Below are 24,338 nucleotides of genomic sequence, written 5' to 3' on the forward strand. Positions count from 1 at the left end.
CGTAGTATACTAGCAAGTACTACGCATATAGCAGAAACATCTACGCATATAGGCAGTACTACTAGTGCAGACAAAAACAGGAGAGAGATAAACATATCATACCCTCCGATCGGCCAATTGGCCGTAGCAGCAGCGGTGGCGGCGGCAGCATCCTCTGCCGCCTTCTTCTCGGCTTCGGCCTTCTCGCGGACGAGACGGTCAGCTTCGCTTGGTGAAGACATGGCGATGACGAGGGCGACGCGGACGTAGACGAAGCAGACGGACGGAGGCGAGCAGTCGCGTGATCGCTCCCCAAAAACCTAATCGCCCCTCTCCCATACAGGAACCGGAGAGGCAGGGTTTCGGAGGCCTGCTCTCCCGTCGACCGTGTACGCGGTAAACGGGACGGAGTCGCCGGCGGCAGCAGCAGCAAAAGGAACGAACGCGTGAGGCAGATGCGATCTGATTCTCGTGACGGCTAGGGTAGGCGATAGCCTGCTTATAAAGGCGGCTAGATGGAGAGACGTAGGCCGAACCCACGTCCGAGTCGGTAACAGCCCCACGATCCGACGTCTCGGATCGTGCCGTGTCCATTAAGTATTCTCCGTCCCTGACCGGCAAAAATAAGCGCGTAGGTATGAGCTCGGCTCGGCTCATTCCCGCAACCCGCGGCGCGGCGCGACGAGGCAGGCGGCGGAGGAGGAGTGCGCGAGGGCACCTTTTCTTCTCACTCTTCAATAGCATGTGGAAGAGAGACCCTTATAAAGGGGTCCAACTTTTCCTTCACTAGCGGGGTGGGACTAAACTTCCCACCACCTTGTCATGCCATCACCTACATGGGCCCTTGGAGATTTTTTCTGAAATTCTCTAATGGGCCTAAAGCCCACTACCAATTTCAATAATCCCCCACCAGATCTCAAGGGCACATCGTGTTCCCTCGTTCCAATCACTGTTTTAATATACAAGCATTTCAGTGAAGACCTGTTAAGGTTGAGCTTCACCTAGAGCAAGTAGCTACACCCCTTTACAACTGAACAATGGACTATGCCTTGAATTGTCAGTTTGGCGTAATGGAACTTCACCACAAGTCTTACTAGTACTAGACTGTCGAAGGTGACCCCTCGGGTGGAGCATATTAGTCACACTCCTGCCTATTCATGAGTTTACTAGAGATCACCCAAATCTCATAGACTGTGACCAGTAGTCAAGCTCATACAGGTGTGTTCCTCCAAAGATCGCTCTGTAGGACAGCATCTAGCTTACATAAGCCTTAGAACACATTAAGACAGTAGTCATCCTAGCATACAGTATCCGAGAGTATTGCATCTCCAACGGAGTGGGTTAGTAAAGTTACTCTCCTCAGTTCACCACTGACTTGTTTTCCCAGGTCCTACTTCATGGGATCTCCGATCATATAGGTTGGGTTACTACCATGGCAACTCATGTGGGTCTCATACCCATCTCCCTCGATGCACTATCTATCACAACACGTGATAGCCCTTTAGTAAAGGGATCTGCCAGATTCTTAGCCGTTTGGATGTAATCCAACGCTATCACTCCGGAGTTTCTCAAACGTCTGATAGACTTCAATCTCATTCTTATATGTTTGTTGGACTTCATATTGTCCTTTGAACTCTTCACTTTAACAATAACTGTTTGATTATCGCAGTTCATAAGGATAGCCGAAACCGGCTTCTCATCCACAGGTAAGTCCATCAAAAGATCTCGAAGAAATTCTGCTTCGACACCAGATGTGTCTAATGCTGTTAATTATGCTTCCATTGTCGATCTCGTTAAGATCGTTTGCTTGCAAGACTTCCAGGAAACAGCACCACCCCCAAGAGTAAACATATACCCAGTAGTGGCCTTCATCTCATCAGCATCAGAGATCCAATTCGCATCACTATACCCTTCAAGTACCGATGGGTATCCCGTATAGTGAAGCCCGTGGTTGACAGTATCTTTCAAGTAGCGCATAATTCTTTCAACAGCACGACAATGAACATCGCCCGGGTTTGCAACAAACCGGCTAAGTTTGCTCACAGCAAATGCGATGTCAGGCCTCGTTCCGCTAGCTAGGTACATAAGCGAACCGATAATTTGAGAGAATCTCGGTTGATCTATAGATGTGCCTTTAAACTTTCTAATAAGCATACTAGGATCATATGGTGTTTGAGAAATTTTGCAGTCTGAATATCCAAAGCGACTCAAAATCTTCTCAACATAGTGAGATTGCAGAAGTGTAATCCCACCCTCATCATCTCTCAACAGCTTGATGTTCAAGATAACATCAGCCATCCCAAGGTCCTTCATCTCAAAGTTTTGAGACAGAAAAGACTTGACCTCCTCAATTACTTTGAGGTTGGTTACAAATATCAGTATGTCATCAACATACAAGCACAATATAACTCCTTCGCCCCCACCATGGCGATAGTATACACATTTGTCAGCTTCATTAACAACGAAGCCAATAGATGTCAGAGTTGTATTAAACTTCTCATGCCATTGCTTAGGTGCTTGTCTCAGACCATATAAAGATTTAGCAACTTACACACCTTTCCTTCCTGACCTTCTATCACAAAGCCATCTGGCTGTTGCATATAGATTTCCTCATTTAGCTCTCCATTCAGGAAAGTCGTCTTAACGTCCATTTGATGAACGAGAAGACCATGAGAGGCCGCCAATGAGAGTAGTACTCGAATGGTGGTCAGTCTAGCCACAGGTGAATAAGTATCGAAGAAATCTTCTTCTTCTTTCTGGGCATAGCCCTTGGCCACAAGCCTAGCCTTGTACTTTTCAATCGTACCATCGGGCCTAAGCTTCTTTTTGAACACCCACTTGCATCCCAATGGTTTGCAACCATAGGGACGATCAGTGATTTTCCATGTCCCGTTAGCCATGATGGAATCCATCTCGCTACGGACCGCAGCTTTCCAGTAATCAGCATCTGGAGAAGCATACGCTTCTGAAATAGAAGTGGGACTATCATCCACGAGGTATACGAAGACATCATCACCAAAGATCTTTGCAGTCCTTTGTCTCTTGCCCCTACCACGGGCTTCCTCGTCATCCTCCTCAGGATTTTCATCATGTGTTTGTTCATAGTATTCCATAGGAATGGCAGGCTCAGGAGTTATCTCAGATTCCTGTCTAGAAGTGCTTTGCATATCTCTCATGGGAAATATATCCTCAAAGAATGTAGCATCCCTCGACTCCATTATTGTACCGACCTTCACGTCAGGTACCTCAGATTTCACTACTAGAAATCTATAGCCTACGCTATTCTTAGCGTATTCCAAATTAACGCAGTCCACAGTCTTTGGTCCAAGCTTACGCTTCTTGGGGATCGGTACATTGACTTTCGCCAAGCAGCCCCAAGTACGTAAGGACGAGAGCGTCGTCCTTCTCTTCGACCACTCCTCGTAGGGAGTGACCTCATTATCTTTTGTAGGAACTTTATTCAGGACATGACACGCGGTCAATATAGCCTCCCCCCACCATGCCTTGGATAAACCCGATGTATCTAACATGGCGTAAACCAAATCAGTTAGAGTACGGTTTTTCCGCTCGGCAACCCCGTTTGACTGGGATGAATAGGGAGGCGTCCTCTCATGAATAATGCCGTGTTCCGCACAAAATGAATCAAATTCGTTTGAGAAGTACTCTCCACCACAATCAGACCGGACTCGTTTAATTTTCTTTTCAAGTTGATTCTCAACTTCTGCCTTATAGATTTTAAAGTAGTGTAGAGCCTCATCTTTAGTATTTAACAGATACACATAGCAAAATCTAGTGGAATCATCTATCAACGTCATGAAGTATTTCTTTCCACCTTTAGTCAACACACCATTCATCTCACAAAGATCAGAACGTATGAGTTCTAATGGTGCCAAGTGTCTCTCCTCTGCAGCCTTGTGAGGCTTGCGAGGTTGCTTTGCTTGCACACATGAATGACACTTAGAACCTTTGGCTAAAGTGAAAGTTGGGATTAAATTCAGTTTTGCTAGCCGCGGCATAACACCAAAACTTATGTGACAAAGACGTGAATGCCAAACTTCAGATTTATTAACACTCGAATGAATATTGTTCACGACTTTATTACAAAAATCTACAAGAGAAAGGCGGAACAGGCCTCCGCATTCATAACCTTTTCCAACGAAAAGTCCATATTTCATAACTACTACTTTATTAGACTCGAATACCAACTTAAACTCTTCTCTACACAGAAGGGAACCACTAACGAGGTTCTTCTTGATAGCGGGGACATGCTGCACGTTCTTCAGCTGCACGATCCTTCCCGAAGTAAACTTCAGATCGACCGTGCCAACACCAAGAACAGAAGCACTCGCGCCATTCCCCATCAATACGGACCCGCGACCGGTGGCCTGATAAGAAGAGAACAATGATAAGTCAGCACACACATGAATATTTGCACCCGTGTCCACCCACCAATCGGTGGACTGACAAACTGTAAATACAGTAAGTAAATTACCGTACCCAGATGCACCACTTTCATTGTTTCCCACAATCATATTGGCAGACTTGGAGTCCTGCGCCGGCTTCTTGTACTTGTTTGGGCACTTGTTCGCCCAATGTTTCTCTGAACCACAAGTATAGCAGCCATCTCCCTTCTTATTCTTCTTGAAGGGCTTCTTTCCCTTCTTCTTGAAGTCGGTATTCTGTTGGACAGAATTCTTTCCCTTGGGCTTGTGGAATTGAGGTTCCTCTGATGTACCATATTGGCAGCACAAGAGCTTTCCACCGCTTTTTCATTGGAGTCCTTTGCTCTCGAGTTCTGCTCAACACTCAGATGGCCGATGATGTCCTCTACTGAGAACTCACGGCTCTGATGTTTCAGGGTAGTAGCAAAGTTCCTCCAGGAATTAGGGAGCTTAGCAATTATACAGCCCGCGACAAACTTGCCCGGCAAATTGCACTTAAAAACCTCAAGTTCTTTAGCTATGCATATTATCTCATGAGCCTGTTCCAATACAGAACGGTTGTCAACCATCTTGTAATCGTGGAACTGCTCCATAACATAAGTCTCACTCCCAGCATCGGTGGCCCCGAATTTAGATTCGAGCGCCTCCAACAAGTCCTTGGCAACATGCATATGTAAATATGCATCAACCAGCTTATCTCCGATCACGCTAATGACTGCTCCAAGGAATAGGATGGTGGCCTCCTTAAACATCTTCTCCTGTTCAGGAGTGATAGTTTCCGTAGGAGTGACACCGGCTACCCAGAACACGTTCATAGCCGTGAGCCATAAGGTGGTTCTCGTTTGCCAACGCTTGAAAAAAGTACCGGTAAACTTATCCGGTTTCAGTGCAGCAGCAAAACCATTACTCGAAAAATTCCTACACACATTAGGTTTTCGGATTGTTGAGTAAATAGGCAATTTTCCGAGTAGATTAATCCATGAAATAATTACTAACATGGCATTGACTAGGTTCATGACATACTGATCACGGAGTATACTAGCAAGTACTACGCATATAGCAGAAACATCTACGCATATAGGCAGTACTACTAGTGCAGACAGAAACAGGAGAGAGATAAACATATCATACCCTCCGATCGGCCAATTGGCCGTAGCAGCAGCGGTGGCGGCGGCAACATCCTCTGCCGCCTTCTTCTCGGCTTCGGCCGGTCAGCTTCGCTTGGTGAAGACATGGCCATGACGAGGGTGACGCGGACGTAGACGAAGCAGACGGACGGAGGTGAGCAGTCGCGTGATCGCTCCCCAAAAACCTAATCGCCCCTCTTGGAACCGGAGAGGCGGGGTTTCGGAGGCCTGCTCTCCCGTCGACCGTGTACGCGGTAAATGGGACGGAGTCGCCGGCGGCAGCAGCAGCAAAAGGAACGAACGCGTGAGGCAGATGCGACGTCCGAGTCGGTAACAGCCCCACGATCCTATGAGCTCGGCTCGGCTCATTCCGGCAACCCGCGGCGGGCGGCGGAGGAGGAGTGCGCGAGGGCACCTTCTCTTCTCACTCTCCAATAGCATGTGGAAGAGAGACCCTTATAAAGGGGTTCAACTTCTCCTCCACTAACGGAGTGGAACTAAACTTCCCACCACCTTGTCATGCCACCACCTACATGGGCCCTTGGGAATTTTTTCTGAAATTCTCTAATGGGCCTAAAGCCCACTACCAATTTCAACAGTCCATGCCGAGCATTGGTTACTATGGGCTTGTTAGTTTTTGAGTTTGATTTAAAGATCAAGGGCAAGGGCGAGCCAGATGAGGATGCACAGTTTAGCAAAGGTGTAATACCGTACTATCATAACCCGTGTAACAAGCGCATCATCGAGCAGCTACCTAGTTTCGAGAGCACGGTGAAATTGGTACTGCAACATGTGGCGTTTCCGGTGGCAGCTAGCGTGGAAGTCAATGTTGTGAAAAAACAGCCTGGTGATGCTCTTGTTCACTTAGATGGGAAAATAACAATTGGGACTAGCAGAAATTATAGACAGCATATGGTTGTTTATGATAGCAGTCTGCCTAGCCCTAGAGGGGCGGCGTTAGTGAGAGATAATGGCTCTCTTGTGTTGAATCGTAATCTGATAGCTGTCCAGGGGGCTGTAGATGACACCGCGTTCGAGGAAGATGAACAGATGACGCTCTATGTTTGTTTTCTTGATGCGGGTTGTGAGATTGAGGATGAGGACTATACTAGTCCTGAGGAAGAGGATTATATCAGTGCCGACGAAGAGGATGTGGATGATGATGACATTGGTGGGCTTGACGGACAAGAAGGCCAAGAAGAATGTGATGAAGAGGAAGAACATAAGAATATTGTCACTCTCAAATACCCTCTGGTGAGTAAGGCTGTGTGGGAGAACCTTTCCCACAAATTAGAATTAGAGGTCAAGTGGAGTTCCATCCCTCCTGCGCGGTTTGATGATGAATTCATCACAAGGCTGGCTCTCCTTCCAAAGGGTTACATGTCACCTAATTATCGCTGGGGTCCGTTCTTTGAGTGAAGAGTAATATTGTATCTTCTTGGTTGGTATGTTTATTTTGGTTCCTAATTACTCGACCAGATGTAAAATATTGGAGGTGTTGGCAGACTCCCTATGTATATATGTCGTCGTAGCTAGTAAAAATTGTGGCTCTTTTCGGTTCCTTAGCAGTGGGTGTAATCTTGCTGTATAGATTTCAGACTACATACTATGTAAGTGATGAAATCTTGTGCAGTCATCTATGTAAGCTAATGTCCCCCAAAAAAGAGCAGAAGCATCAGCACCTAAACGCTGAAACACTACAGGAATCAGCCTTGTTGCCAACGGCAAAATAGATGCCGACGGCCCTGTCGGCATATATAAAATACGATTCATTCAAATGCAGGTGCAATCTAGGATTCTCGATTACCAATAGCTAGAGAAACTTGTGTTGGACACCATGCTCAGTGCATAGCGAGTCTGGCCAACAACCAATCTAATCACATACACTAGTAGAAATAAGGGCTTTCGTCCCAGCTCGAAAAACACATTAGTCCCGGTTCCTTTACGAACCGGGACTAATGTTAGCATTAATCCCGGTTTAAGCGGCAAAGGCGCCAGTCGGGCATTAGTCCCGGTTTAAATGGGAGCTTTAGTCCCGGTTCGTGTCTCGAACCGGGACTAAAGGGTTTGGAGGATTTAGTCCCGGTTCGTGTCTTGGATCTTTAGTCCCGGTTCGTGTCTCGAACCGGGACTAAAGGGTTTGGAGGATTTAGTCCCGGTTGGTGTCTTGAACCGGGACTAAATGATAGACCTTTAGTCCCGATTCGTGACACGAACCGGGACTAAAGGTGTTCACATTTTTTTATCTGTTTTTAAATTCTTGTTCGTAGTTTTTGTTTTAAATTGCTTATATCTTTTAGGATATTTGATGTTTTTGATTGATTCTTTTTGCATTAGATTCAAAATTTTGTCTAGTTTCTGTTTGTGCCATTAGTTTTCAAATTTGAATTTGTTTAAATTTGCTTCAAACCCAGTTTTTGAATAACTTGAGTTTACAAATAGTTTTTAATATAATTCTTTTTGCTCCCACTCATGTGTTAGATTATTGTCACAGTAAGATTTATTTGGTTATTTTTAGAATAATTGAAATTAGGATTTTAATTAAAGAAATATTGTTTTGCTTATATAGTTGTTTTAGTCATTTAATTGTTGTTTTTTATTATTTTTAGTTGGTTCTTTCTGTAGATTTTAACATGTTGTAGTATGGTGCATATTTAATGCACAAAAAAATCTACAATTCAATTAATTTTTAAAAAATGCCTTTGTAGCAGATGGGTTTTCGTCTGAAACCTTGATACTTTGAGTTTTGTAGAAAATAAACAAAAATGATAAAATCTTCAAAAAATAAACAAAAATGATAAAATCTTCAAAAAATAAAATCCTTTGAGATGTTGTTAGGTTTTAGTGTCTAGTCGGTATAGAAATTTTGAGATATGAATTTTGACCGTTTTTGCAAAAAAGAAGAAAAAATAAACGGCCATAACTTTTGCATACGACGTCCAAAAAAAATTAATATATCAAAAAAAACTAGAAAAAATTGGTACTCGATTTCACCCGGGCTTGCCCGGTGAAGTTTTCTCACATGCTCAAAATTCCAAATGGAAAAAAAGTTATTTCAAAAAGAAGTTTTTTCCAAAAAAAAAATTAAAAAAATAATTTTATTTAAAAATATTAGGTTGTTTTCATTGAAATTCACTATTATTGTTACTTATTAAGTTTATTTTAATAATTGTTTGTAATTCAAAAATTAAATCATGTGACATGACATCAAGACCCAAGTTGTTTAGGATTGATAGCGTACTATTGTCAGGAAAACAACAAGTGCACACTTGGCAATTAGGGGCGATAGAACCACAAAGTTAAGCATGCTCGGGCTGAAGCAGTGAAAGGATAGGTGATCGGCCGGGAAGTTAGACGATTTGAAATAAGTGATCCACGCTAGAGGAGTGAGGATGGGTAATTAGAGATTAAATTGTCAAATAATTCAAAGATTAGAAAATTGAAATAAAACATAAAAAATATTCAAAAATAAAATTTGAAAAAAAATTAAAAAAAACTCTACCTTTTCGGGTCAAACAAACAAAAAAAAGACGGATCCTTTAGTCCCGGTTCGTAAGTAGAACCGGGACTAAAGGTACTCCCTCCGAGGCGGCCACGTGGAGCACCTTTGTTCCCGGCTTGGAACAGGGCCGGGACTAAAGGTTAGGCCTTTAGTCCCGGTTGGTGAACCGGGACTAAAGCCCCTTACGGGCCGGGACTAAAGGCCCTGTCCCCACTAGTGATAGTTTGGGACTATATATCGCATGTTACCGATTCGTGTTCTTCGATCCCAGCAGAGCAAAGCATTTGCGAATTTTTGTCCAAAAGGATCACTAGCCGAGTACTATTGTAAAAAAAATCACATGTGATATCGATTGTTAGAAGAGAACCCCATCTCTCGTGGCGGCAGGTGCGCTAGGTGACGCGTGGCACCTGTCGCCACGGGCCGAGGCGGCTGGGCCCTGTCGTCACCAGGCGAGGCGGCCGGGCTGGGATTCCGTCCCAGCCACGTGACGGAACGGGGTCCAGCTAGTGGGACCTGCCGCCACCGCAAGAGGCGGCCGGCCAGGACGCTGCGCCCATGCATTTCCACACTAACGGCGCTAACTCCCACCGATGAAACATTGTTAATTTTTTTTCTTTATATAGCAGCTGCGTTGTTGCCTCCTCTCTCACTCTCTTCTCTTGGTTGCTTCAGCCCACACTGCTTCTCTTTCTCACTCTCTTCTCTTTCTCTCAAGAACTACTCCATACACATTTTGAGTGGCGATTTAGGATGGTTTAAAATTGCATTTTGAAGATGTCGTAGTTGACGAAAAGATAGATCAAGGTAAGAGTTGTCCATTTCTGTTGGTCGTGTTTGCATGCATGATGTTTTTATTTTATTTGATTAGTTTCTAAGTATGTGTTTTCTTTTTTTAGGGAGTATATTATCACTTTTCTGGAATAATTTAGAGCTTCAGGAGTACGATTTTGCCATGCGATATGAACTACTAAGTTGAAGATCAAGGTATGACCTTTGCAATACATTAATTTTTATGGCTATACACGCTTAGAAACAAGTTAGTAATAAACATTTTCATATGAGATATTCTGCATTTTCACATAAGAGCATGCGATATTTGTGTTCATGTGATAGTAGGTCGACTCCGTTCATATATTACCGGTGATATGTTTATGCATCCAACTGCTATTTAGAAATATTTGACAGCCGAAAAAAATTGTTTGTGTTATATTTTTGTTCATGTGATAATAGGTCGGCACCATTGATAAATAAGTGGTAATTTGTTCATGCATGCAACTGCTATTTTGAAACATTTGGCAGCCGAGGAAAATTGTATGTGTTATATTTTTGTTAATGTGAGAATAGGTCGACTCCGTTGATATATAACTGGTGATATGTTAATGCATGCAACTTCTATTTTAAAACTTTTGCCAGCAAAAAAAAATATGTACGTAATATTTTTGTTCATATGATAATAGGTCAACTCCGTTGATATTTACTGGTGATATGTTCATACTGACGGATATTTTGTATTCGGGACGATATCCTTATTAAACCAGAGGTATGACTGACATCTTGTAATTTTTCTTGAATTTTTTTGTAGCTATAATTTCACGAAAAATGGTAGAACATAAATTTTTATATGTAGATGTACAGTTGCTAGTGAATATTTGTCAAATTGTTATATGTAAATAAATTATTATTATTGGATGTTATTAAAATATAAATATAATAATATGAATGTGTGGTTGATATTTAGTTTTTAAGGGACTAACGATGTAAATGTGGCTGCTGGTTAGGTATTATGGAATATTCGTGAGCACAGACCCCCTAATCGCTTGTCACCTTCCAATCGTCGGGCCCGGCCAGCTGGCCGTCGTCGCATAGGGTGATTCGTCTATCTATGGGTGCGAACTACTGTATCTCTCTATGTCAGGTTCAAACTTTCAGATATAGGTACGAGACATCTATGTAGTTAGATGAAATAAAAGTTCTTGATATATTTTGACACACTTTTCAATTGAAATTTCTTGCATAAAATAAGATACATTAAACTGATAAAATTAAGATGCTTCGTCATACAAAAACTACATAAAGTCGTCGTCATCCTTTGACGATGGAGAGGTCTGGCCCTTCGACGAAGCGCTACTCTTGGCCGTCGTCGATGTTGACCTCTTGTCCTTCAACGGTGCAACAATATTGGGTTTGGTACTCGGCATGAAGATATCGTCTTCGTCCTCGCTATCGTCCATCCATAAAAAAAGATGTTTTACTCCACCGTGTATGTGTTAGCCTTTCTTCTTCCATCTTTCATTCAACCATAAGATTTTTCCGTATATCCTTAAATGTCCTTGGAGGCCACCCCTTCCTAGCTAATGCGTGAGCAACCTCATTCAGTAGTGTGTCATTACTAATGAGTTCATCCCATGAAACTATTCTATTGTCTATCTTGAAATTGCTAGCTAAGCGCAGAAGTCATTCGGACATACCTGAGTGAAAACTACGATCGAAAGTATAATGAAACATCTTGGAGAGAGTCAGCTACTAGACTACACTCCTTACCCACCTTAGTGTGGAGGGGGGGTTATAGGTGTTAGAGAGCGAGGCGAGAAATTAATGACGGAAAAGCGAGGCGGGAAAGAAATAGCGGGAAAGCGAGGCCGGAAACCGAGGTGGGAAAAATGGCCAGAAAGCCACGTGGGCAAAAAAAATGGCGGCAAATTGAGGCTGGAAAGAAATAGCGGGAAGGTGAGGCGGGAAAAATTAACATGTTAAAATTAAGATACACCTTGCTGAAATTAACATACAGTTTGTTGAAATGAAGATACAAGTTGCTAAAATTAAGATACAACTTGCAGAAATTAAGATACAATTGGCAGAAATTAAGAAACAATACAATAAATCTATTGAGTCCAACATGGATATTTTCCTTTTCCATCACCAGTTTCTTCTGCTGCCTTGGCCGCACGAGCCCTTTGTTTCTTTCTCTCCTCTCATCCTCACAGGCCTCCTGTCGCTGTCTATAAGCCTCCGCAAGTCGAAGTCTCTCTTCTTCGTTTCTCTTCTTCATCTCATCAATCATAGCCTTCTGCTTCACGTGGTACTCTTGCCACTCTCTCTGCTCCTCTACTTTCTCATTTGCTTTCGCCTTCTCGCGGCGCTCTTCCTCGTCCAAACTAGCCCATGCACGACGACCTCTTTCACGAATCTCGATCACCGTCTAGTCCGGCATTTCCATGTCGATGCAACGATAGTACATGCATAGAGGAGGACGAGACTACAACAACAAAAAAAGAAATCTAAATATCAAGTTAACAATAATATCTACAACGTGTTTATTATTGATGACAGAAGCATACTGGAGGCCTGATGTATGATGAAGGAGCAACGGATGGATCTTCCTTATAATTGACGCACACGAAAAACTTCATGCCCAACCAATCTGAAAAATCCGTCACCTCCTTCACCTTGCAGAGATCGCCACACCAACAATGCAGTACTTCCACCCCCCGAGGCAAGCTCGCACTCTTCACTTTTCTAGGCATAATGCTTTGATCCGTGCATGGCAAACTCATACTGACTACGAACGAAGTGTGACACACAGAGGCGCAGGTGTTTTCAAGTGTGGCTAGACGATGGCGAAGAGTGTTTCAGTGCCTCCTTTTATAGGCTCGGGTGGATGTGAAGGCGGGAACAAAAGGAGCGAACATGCAAAATTTTGGAGCGAAAAAAAGGCGCGAACAGAGATGAAAATTAGGCGGGAAAATCGCTAACTACTTCGTCGGTGGAGACAGAATCTTGTGTGGGAATCAACGTCGTCGGCGTGGAACTACCCACAGTCAGGCACAGTGTCGACCACCTCGCACGATGGCGGAAGGGCCCGCCATCCGCGGCCCGTTCCATCGCGGCGTTGACTGAAATGGGAATTGCAGCCGGTCGCCTCGTCTGGTAACGGCAGGCCCCAGCCGCCTCACCTGGTGGTGGTAGGTGACACGCGTCACCTAGCGCACCTGTCGTCACGGGTGATGGGGGTCTTTCCTGCAAAATGATGCTGCAGCTGATCCTTTCCAACAATTCGTCTCAACCCCTGGTCCTTTTGTACAAAAATTCAAGCATTAGCAACCACTGTTGGAATCAAACTCTGAACTTCATCTCTGATATTTCTGAACTTCAGACTGTTCGTCAGTTAACTGTAGCAAATCTTGTTGTTGCCGGTTTGTCTGTCAGTTAGCCTGTATCTAGGGTCTGTTAGGAGAATAACGTTGTCATGTATCGTGCGGTCTGTCCACGACTTGGCAAGCGAGTTGTTAGCTAGTTCTGTTAGTTAGTTAGCCGCACTGTCCGCACCATGGGATGGCATGGAGACTGCGAGCTTTGCGGCAGTAGCGATCGCGCTCGACGTGGGCGTCGTGCGATGGCATGGCCTGTAAGCTCGGTCCGCGTTTGATCTTTCGGTTAGCTATTTTGGTGGATCATAGGAGACCACATAAATAAGAGAAAGCAACAGAAAAGTTGCAACCTTTTGCGCGGCACAAAATCTCTCTTGTGTTCATCAGTGAGTTGATCGTGAGCTGAGAGCTGGTGTGCGTGTGTGAGAGAAGAGTTGGCAACTACATTTGGCATCAGAGCCGGTTTCACATGTGATCGTCGCCATGGTTGGAAATGGCGTCAAGATCAAGGGTGCATCAGCCGTGCCGGGAAGATCCAAGTCACCACCGCCCGAGAGACTCCCTACTCCACCTCCAGCAAGGCCCCGTGGGCGCAGCCGCGGCCGAAGCCTGTTGAGGCGTGGTGCCGCCGCTGGCAGGCGCGACATCATCGTCCGCGAGGTAGTCAGGGACGGCGGGGGTGGTGGAGGAGGCGCCATGCACCTGCCAATGCTTACTCGGACCAACTATACCGAGTGGGCAATCCTAATGCGTGTGCATCTTCAAGGGGCATGCCTGTGGGAGGCGATCGAGCCTGGCACCGACGACGAGCGCCAGGAGCGGTTGGCGATGGGCGCCATCCTGCGCTCGGTCCCGCCAGAGATGGTACCCGTGCTCGCTGCCAAGGACGATGCGTAAGCGGCCTGGAACGCGATCAAGGTGATGCGCGTGGGCGTCGATCGTGTCCGAGAGGTACGACGACAGAAACTGCGCCACGACTTCGAGAATCTGGCATTCAAGAACAACGAGGCCATCGAAGATTTCTCCCTGCGCCTTGCGGGCGTTATCACCGAGCTACAGTCACTGGCGATACGGTGACAGAGCTCGACGCAGTTCAGAAATTTCTCCGTGTCGTTCCCTCGCGATACGGACAGATGGCGTGCTCCATCGAGACGCTCCTTGATCTGAACGAGATGTCGATCGAGGAGCTAGTTGGGCGTCTATCAGCGTTTGATGGGCGTGGAGAGCAGGAGGTGGAGGCTGACGGACGTCTACTTCTCACGAAGGAAGAGTGGACGGCCCGACACCAGCAACTCACTCAAGGATCGTCGTCGTCTCCTAGCGGCGAGAAAGGCGGCAAGACCAAACCCAAGGGGCCGCCCGATGAAAAATCGGCACGGAACGGCTCGGGCAAAGGTGATCGCAAACCCGGGATTTGTCGTTACTGTGGAAAAGCCGGGCACTGGGCAAAGGAGTGTCGGAGGGCGAAGCGAGATCGTGATCAGCAGCAGCAACAACAAGTCAATCTGGCGCAAGCGGAGGAAGAGCAGGCACCAGCTTTGATGATGGCAGTGGTCATCGAGACGGTGGCGACAACACTGGCGGCACCTCAGGCAATGTTCCTCAACGAGGAGAAGGTGATCCCTGTGCCCTCCCCTGACGGGCTGTGGTACTTTGATACGGGTGCCAGCAACCACATGACAGGGCATAAACATTTCTTCGCCACGCTAGATGAATCAATCCGCGGCACTGTCAGGTTTGGAGATGGGTCGTGTGTTAGCATCTGCGGAAGAGGTTCAATCCTCTTCAGAGAACAGTCCGGTGATCAGCGTGTACTGGCGGGTGTGTACTACATCACGTCGCTCCGAAGCAACATCATCTCCATGGGGCAGTTAGACGAGGGTGGTGCTACTGCAACAAAAGACCTTCCAACGGCGCTAGAAACACGTGCTCACGGGAGACTATTCTTGTCTTGATTCTCCTCAGCAACGGCACCAGGAATCCTTCTGCTACGGCTATGCCTTTAGGGACTTCCTAGGCAAATATGCAAAGGATTTCCACCGTGGCCTTGGAGCCTTGCGTTGGTGTTCCCTCGAAGCGGAAAGGGTGATGTAGCGCAGCGGTGGTAAGTATTTCCCTCAGTTTTGAGAACCAAGGTATCGATCCAGTGAAGGAGTATCACAAGTACCTGCACAAACACAAAAAGCTTGCTCCCAACGCTATGAAGGGGTTGTCAATCCCTTATAGATTGTTTGCCAAGTGAGAACTGAAAGCAACAAAGTAACAAAGCAATGTAAAAGCGAAAGTGAAATGATAGGTGTGAGTAGACCCGGGGGCTATAGTGTTCACTAGTGGCTTCTCTCATGAAAGCAAATAGACGGTGGGTGAACAAATTACTGTCGAGCAATTGATAGAACCGCGCAAAGTCGTGACGTCATCTATGGCAATGATTATATCTATAGGCATCACGTTCAAAACAAGTAGACCGATACTTTCTGCATCTACTACTATTACTCCACACGTCGACCGCTATCCAGCATGCATCCAGTGTATTAAGTCCAAAAGAACAGAGTAACGCCTTAAGAAAGATGACATGATGTAGATGGACAATCTCATATCTACGACAAAGCCCATCTTGTTACCCTTGATGACAACTACACGATGAGTGCCTTGCTGCCCCTACTGTCACTGGGAAAGGTCACCACACGGTAAGAACCCAAAACCAAGCACTTCTCCCATTGCAAGAATCATAGATCTAGTTGGCCAAACAAACCCCAAGACTCAGAGAGACTTACAAGGATATCAAATCATGCATATAAGAAATCAGCAAAGGCTCAAATATATATCATAGATAATCTGATCACAAATCCACAATTCAACGGATCTCGACAAACACACCGCCAAAGAGGATTACATCGGATAGATCTCCATGAAGATCATGGAGAACTTTGTATTGAAGATCCAAGAGAGAGAAGAAGCCATCTAGGTACTAACTACGGACCCGTAGGTCTGAAGTGAACTACTCATGAGTCATTGGAGGAGCGATGATGTTGATGTAGAAGCCCTCCAACTCCAAAGTCCCCTCCGGCAGGGCACCAGGAAGGGTCTCCAGATGAGATCTCGCAGAAACGGAAGTTTGCGGCGGCAGAAAAGTGTTTTCGTGGATTCCCTGATTTTTTCTGTATTTTAGGGAATATATAGGCGAAGGAGCTAGGTCAGGGGGGCGCCAGGGAGGCCACAAGCCTGCTAGCCCCCCCCCCCCCCCCCCCGTGATGGCTACAGGGCTTGTGGGCCCCCTGTAGCTCTCCTACCTTGGCCCTCAAGCCCCCTGATCTTCTTCCGTTCGGGAAAAAAATTCGGGGATTTTATTCCGTTTGGACTCTGTTCCAAAATCAGATCTGAAAAGAGCCAAAAACACAGAAAAAACAGGAACTCGCACTTGGCACTAAATTAATAAGTTAGTCCGAAAAAAGATATAAAAGGTACATAAAACATCCAAAGATGACAAGATAACAGCATGAAACCATCAAAAATTATAGATACGTTTGAGACGTATCAGGCGGCTACAAGATCGGCATCGCAGATGGAGTGATGACGATCCATGACCCGGTCCGGAGTCTGCTCGCCCGCGTCAAGCGCTCGAACAATCGAGTGTACACCGGCGTCCTGGCTCATGATGCGCTGGTGTGTCTCCTAAGCAAGGCGGATGATCTGACCTGGAAGTGGCACGCGCGATTCGGACATCTTCATTTTCGAGCTCTGCACACCCTGTCCAGGAGGGGCATGGTGCCCGGGCTCCCTGACATCGAGCGCATCGAGGCGTATTGTGATGGTTGTGCGCTGGGCAAACAACACCGAGCGCCATTCCCTCGCGTCTCGGGGTTCCGAGCGGAGCAAGGACTGGAGTTGGTCCACACTGACCTGTGCGGGCCGATCTCACCAACGACGCTTGGAGGGGACAATTACTTCCTCCTCGTCATTGACGATTACAGCCGCTACATGTGGGTGGAGGTGATCAAGGAAAAGAGCGACGCTTTCCATTTCTTCAGCAAGATCAAAGCCGCAACAGAGGCTGTTGGCAGCTACAAGCTGCATGCTTTCAGGTCGGACCGTGGAGGGGAGTTCAACTCCGGCGAATTCCGTGAGCTGTGTGAAAAGACGGGCATCAAACACTACACGACGGCGCCGTACTCACCACAACAGAATGGAGTTGTGGAGAGACGGAACCAAACGGTGGTCGAGATGGCGCGCTACTTGCTCAAGAGCATGAACATGCCACCACACTTCTGGGGAGAGACCGTCTGAACTGTTGTGTACATTCTGAACCGGGCGCCGACGCGTGCCCTCAATGGCGTCATGCCATATGAGGCATGGCACGGGAGAAAGCCAAGTGTGCAACACATGCGCACCTTTGGTTGTGTTGCCCATGTGAAGAAGATTGGCCCTGGCATCAACAAGCTGTCAGACCGCTCATCGACGATGGTGTTCATCGGGTACGAGGAGAACTCCAAGTGCTACCGAGTGTATGATCCAGCTATGAACAAGCTTCAGGTATCCCGTGACATCATCTTTGAAGAGAACAGGACTTGGAGCTGGGATTAGGCTCAGGTGCACACTACATCGTTGGCGCCCGCGTCGTTCACAATGGAGTACACGCTTGAGGACGGGAGAGTGGAGATCGACTGCGGAGCTGGATCCACATCGAGCCGATCGCACAGCCCACACACTGCTGTCGAGACCTCCAACGACATCACTCCAACTGACACTGATGCAGCCACGCCGTGCACCCCCATGGCGGAGACGGGCATCCGCTTGGCAACACCGCCCACACAAGACAACGTGCGCGACACCGACACAGGACCGATCAGGTATCGTCGCCTCTCATCTGTCTATGATGTAACAGAGGGGGATGCCATCAAGGAGTCGTGCGAACAGTGCTTGATCGCTGTGGAGGAGCCCAGCAGCGTCGAAGAAGCAGCTGCACGTGCAGCTTGGCGAGCTGCGATGGACGAGGAGATGCGCTCCATTACAGAGAACCAGACATGGGAGCTCAGCACGCTCCCGAAAGGACACAAAACTATTGGGGTGAAGTGGGTCTTCAAGGTGAAAAGGGACCCCGACGGCAACATTGTGAAGCACAAGGCACGCCTCGTCGCGAAAGGATATGCTCAGTGACAGGGGGTGGACTATGAGGAAGTCTTCGCGCCGGTGGCAAGAATGGAGACAGTGCGCTGTTGGGGAACGTCGCATGGGAAACAAAAAATTTCCTACGCGCACGAAGACCTATCATGGTGATGTCCATCTACGAGAGGGGATGTTTGATCTACGTACCCTTGTAGACCGCACAGCAGAAGCGTTAGTGAACGCGGTTGATGTAGTGGAACGTTCTCACGCCCCTCGATCCGCCCCGCGAACCGTCCCGCGATCAGTCCCACGATCTAGTGCCGAACAAACGGCACCTCCGCGTTCAGCACACGTATAGCTCGACGATGATCTCGGCCTTCTTGATCCAGCAAGAGAGACGGAGAGGTAGATGAGTTCTCCAGCAGTGTGACGGCGCTCCGGAGGTTGGTGGTGATCTTATCTCAGCACGGCTCCGCCCGAGCTCCGCAAAAACGCGATCTAGAGGTGAAACCGTGGAGATATGTGGTCGGGCTGCCGTGACAAAGTTGTCTCAAATCAGCCCTAAAACCTCCGTATATATAGGGGGAGGAGGGGGAGCCTTGCCTTGGGGTCCAAGGACTCCCAAGGGGGTCGGCCGAGCCAAGGGGGGAAACCCTCCCCTTCCAAACCGAGTCCAACTAGGTTTGGAAGGAGGAGTCCTTCCCCCTTTTTCCACCTCCTCTTTCTTTTTTCTTTTCTCTTTGATTTTGTTCCTATGGCGCATAGGGCCTTCTTGGGCTGTCCCACCAGCCCACTAAGGGCTGTTGCGCCACCCCCAAGGCCTATGGGCTTCCCCGGGGTGGGTCCCCCCCCCCCCCCCGGTGAACACCCGGAACCCATTCGTCATTCCCGGTACATTCCCGGTAACTCCGAAAACCTTCCGGTAATCAAATGAGGTCATCCTATATATCAATCTTTGTTTCCGGACCATTCCCGAAACCCTCGTGACGTCTGTGATCTCATTCGGGACTCCGAACAACATTCAGTAACCAACCATATAACTCAAATACGCATAAAACAACGTCGAACCTTAAGTGTGCAGACCCTGCGGGTTCGAGAACTATGCAGAAATGACCCGAGAGACTCCTCGGTCAATATCCAATAGCGGGACCTGGATGACCATATTGGATCCTACATATTCTACGAAGATCTCATCGTTTGAACCTTAGTGCCAAGGATTCATATAATCTCGTATGTCATTCCCTTTGTCCTTCGGTATGTTACTTGCCCGAGATTCGATCGTCGGTATCCGCGAACCTATTTCAATCTCGTTTACCGGCAAGTCTCTTTAATCGTTCCGTAATACAAGATCCCGCAACTTACACTAAGTCACATTGCTTGCAAGGCTTGTGTGTGATGTTGTATTACCGAGTGGGCCCCGAGATACCTCTCCGTCATACGGAGTGACAAATCCCAGTCTTGATCCATACTAACTCAACGAACACCTTCGGAGATACCTATAGAGCATCTTTATAGTCACCCCGTTACGTTGCGACGTTTGATACACACAAAGCATTCCTCCGGTGTCAGTGAGTTATATGATCTCATGGTCATAGGAACAAATACTTGACACGCAGAAAACAGTAGCAACAAAATGACACGATCAACATGCTACGTCTATTAGTTTGGGTCTAGTCCATCACATGATTCTCCTAATGATGTGATCCCGTTATCAAGTAACAACACTTGCCTATGGCCAGGAAACCTTGACCATCTTTGATCAACGAGCTAGTCAACTAGAGGCTTACTAGGGACCGTGTTTTGTCTATGTATCCACACAAGTATTGTGTTTCCAATCAATACAATTATAGCATGGATAATAAACGATTATCATGAACAAATAAATATAATAATAACTAATTATTATTGCCTCTAGGGCATATTTCCAACAGTCTCCCACTTGCACTAGAGTCAATAATCTAGTTCACATCACCATGTGATTTCGACAAATCCAACACCCATATAGTTCTGGGGTCTGATCACGTCTTGCTCGTGAGAGAGGATTTAGTCAACGGTTCTGAAACTTTCAGATCCGTGTGTTCTTTACAAATCTTTATGTCATCTTATAGATGCTGCTACTATGTGCCATTCGTAAATACTCCAAATATCTACTCTACTATACGAATCTGTTTCACTACTCATAGTTATTCAGATTAGTGTCAAAGCTTACATCGACGTAACCCTTTACGACGAACTCTTTAACCACTTCCATAATCGAGAAAAATTCCTTAGTCCATCAGTTACTAAGGATAAATTTTGACCGCTGCTAGTGATTCAATCATGGATCACTCTCTGTACCTCTCAACAGACTTGCTGCAAGGCACACATCAGGTGCAGTACTCAGCATGGCATACATTAGAGTCTACGGCTAAGGCATAGAAGACGACCTTCGTCTATTCTCTTTATTCTGCCGTGGTCGGGTTTTGAGTCTTACTCAAATTCACACCTTACAACGCAACCAAGAACTCCTTCTTTGTTGATCTATTTTGAACTCCTTCAAAACTTGTCAAGGCATGCATCTTGTTGAAACTTCCATTAAGCGCTTTCGATCTATCTCCATAGATCTTTGATGCTCAACGTTCAAGTAGCTCAATCCAGGTATTCCTTTGAAAACTCCTTTCAAACAACCTTGTATGCTTTACAGAAATATTACATTACTTCTGATCCACAATATGTCAACCACATATACTTATCAGAAATTCTATAGTGCTCCCACTCACTTCTTTGGAAACACAAGTTTCTCATAAACCTTGTACAAACCCAAAATCCTTGATCATCTCATCAAAGTGTATATTCCAACTCCGAGATGCTTGCACCAGTCCATTTAAGGATCGCTGGAGCTTGCATACTTGCTAGTATCTTTAGGATCGACAAAACCTCATGGTTGTATCTCATACAATGTTTGCTCAAGGAAACCGTCGAGGAAACAATGTTTTGACATCCTACATGCAATATTTCATAAATAATGCAGCAACTACTAACATAATTCTAACAGACTTTTAGCATCGCTACGAGTGAGAAAGTCTCATCATAGTCAACTGTTTGATCTTGTCGGAAACATCTTTGCGACAAGTCGAGCTTTTCTTAATAGTGACTTATCACTATCATCGTCTGTCTTCCTTTTAAAGATCCATCTTTACTCAATAGTCCTATGACCATCAAGTAGTTCTTCCAAAGTCTACACTTTGTTTTCATACATGGATCCTCTCTCGGATTTCATGGCTTCCAGCCATTTGTCGGAATCTGGGCCCACCATCGCTTTCTCCATAACTCGTAGGTTCACTGTTGCTCAACAACATGACCTCCAAGACAGGGTTACCATACCACTCTGTAGTAGTACGCGACCTTGTCAACCTACGAGGCTTGTAGTAACTTGATCCGATGCTCTATGATCACCATCATCAGCTTTCACTATTGGTGTAGGCGCCACACGAACAACTTCCTGCGCCCTGCTACACACTGGTCGAAGTGATGGTTCAATAACCTCATCAAGTTCTACCACCCTCCCACTCAATTCTTTCGAGAGAAACCTTTCCTCGAGAAAGGATCCGTTTCTAGAAACAAACACCTTGCTTTCGGATATGAGATAGGAGATGTACCCAACTGTTTTGGATATCCTATGAAGATGCATTTATCCGCTTTGGGTTCGAGCTTATCAGACTGAAACTTTTTCACATAAGTGTCGAAACCCCAAACTTTCAAGAAACGACAGTTTAGATTTCTCTAAACCTCAGTCTATACTGTGTCATCTCAACGGAAATACGTGGTGCCCTATTTAAAGTGAATGCGGTTGTCTCTAATGCTTAACCCATTAACGATAGTGGTAATTCGATAAGAGACATCATAGCATGCACCATACCAAATAGTGTGTGGCTATGACGTTCACACACATCATCACACTATGATGTTCTAGGTGGCATGAACCGCGAAACAATTTCCACATTGTCTTAACTGCGTACCAAAACTCGTTACTCAGATATTCATTTCTATGATCATATCGTAGACAGTTTATCCTCTTGTTACGACGAACTTCACTCCGAAACAGAATTGAACTTTTCAATATTTTAGACTTGTGATTCATTAAGCAAATACTCTAGTATCTACTCAAATCGTCATTGAAGTAAGAACATAATGATATCGACTGCGTGCCTCAGCACCCATTGGACTGCATACATCAAAATGTATCACTTCCAACAAGTTACTATCATATTTCATCTCAATGAAAACAAGGCCTTGCTCATGTGGTATGATTTGCATGCCACTAGTGATTCAAAATCAAGTGAGTATAAAGATCCATCAGCATGGAGCCTCTTCATGCAATTTATACCAACATGACTCAAGCGGCAGTGCCACAAGTAAGTGGTACTATCATCATTACCTCGTATCTTTTGGCACCAATATCATGAACATGTGTAACACTAATCGAGATTCAATAAACCATTGAAGGTGATTATTCAAGAAAATAGAGTAACCATTATTCTCTTTAAATGAATAATCGTATTGCAATAAACACGATCCAATCATGTTCATGCTTAACGCAAGCACCAAATATCAATTATTTAGGTTTAACACCAATCCCGATGGTAGAGGGAGCGTGCGACGTTTGATCATATCAACCTTGGAAACACTTCCAACACGTATCGTCACCTCGCCTTTAGCTAGTCTCCGTTTATGCCATAGCTTTCATTTCGTGTTACTAATCACTTAGCAACCGAACCGGTATCCAATACCCTCATGCTACTAGGAGTACTAGTAAAGTATACATCAACATCATGTATATCAAATATACTTCTTTCGACTTTTGCCAGCCTTCTTATCTACCAAGTATCTAGAGTTGCTCCGCCTCGGTTACTGTTCCCCTCATTACAGAAGCACTTAGTCTTGGGTTTGGGTTTAATCTTGGGTATCTTCATTAGTGCAGCAACTGTTTTGCCGTTTCACGAAGTATCCCTTCTATCCCTTGCCTTTCTTGAAACTTAGTGGTTTTACAAACCATCAACTATTGATGCTCCTTCTTGATTTCTACTTTCGCAGTGTCAAACATCGCGAATCGCTCAAGGATCATTGTATCTATCCTTGATATGTTATAGTTCATCACGAAGCTCTCACAGCTTGGTGGCAATGACTTTGGAGAACCATCACTATCTCCTCTGGAAGATTAACTCCCACTTGATTCAAGTGATTGTCGTACTCAGACAATCTGAGCACACGCTCAATGATTGAGCTTTTCTCCTTTACTTTGTGGACAAAGAATCTTGTCAGAGGTCTCGTACCTCTCAACAAGGGCACGAGCATGAAATCACAATTTCATCTCTTTAGAACATCACTTATGTTTCGTGACGTTTCAAAACGTCTTCGGCGCCTTGCTTCTAATCCATTAAGTATTTTGCACTGAACTATCGTGTAGTCATCAGAAACGTGTATGTCGGATGTTCACAACATCTACAGACGACGCTCGAGGTGCAGCACACCGAGTGGTGCATTAAGGACATAAGCCTTCTGCGCAGCAATGAGGACAATCCTCGGTTTTACAGACTCAATCCGCAAAGTTTGCTACTATCAACTTTCAACTAAATTTTCTCTAGGAGAATATAAAAACAGTAGAGCTATAGCGCAAGCTACATCGTAATTCGCAAAGACCATTAGACTATGTTCATGACAATTAGTTCAATTAATCATATTACTTAAGAACTCCCACTCAAAAAGTACATCTCTCTAGTCATTTGAGTGGTACATGATCCAAATCCACTATCTCAAGTCCGATCATCACGTGAGTCGAGAATAGTTTCAGTGGTAAACATCTCTATGCTAATCATATCAACTATACGATTCATGCTCGACCTTTCGGTCTCATGTGTTCCGAGGCCATGTCTGCACATGCTAGGCTCGTCAAGCTTAACCCGAGTGTTCCGCGTGTGCAATTGTTTTGCACCTGTTGTATGTGAACGTTGAGTCTATCACACCCGATCATCACGTGGTGTCTCGAAACGAAGAA

This window comes from Hordeum vulgare, chromosome 5H (assembly GCF_904849725.1).
Source record: "Hordeum vulgare subsp. vulgare chromosome 5H, MorexV3_pseudomolecules_assembly, whole genome shotgun sequence".
Classification (NCBI taxonomy): Eukaryota; Viridiplantae; Streptophyta; class Magnoliopsida; order Poales; family Poaceae; genus Hordeum; species Hordeum vulgare.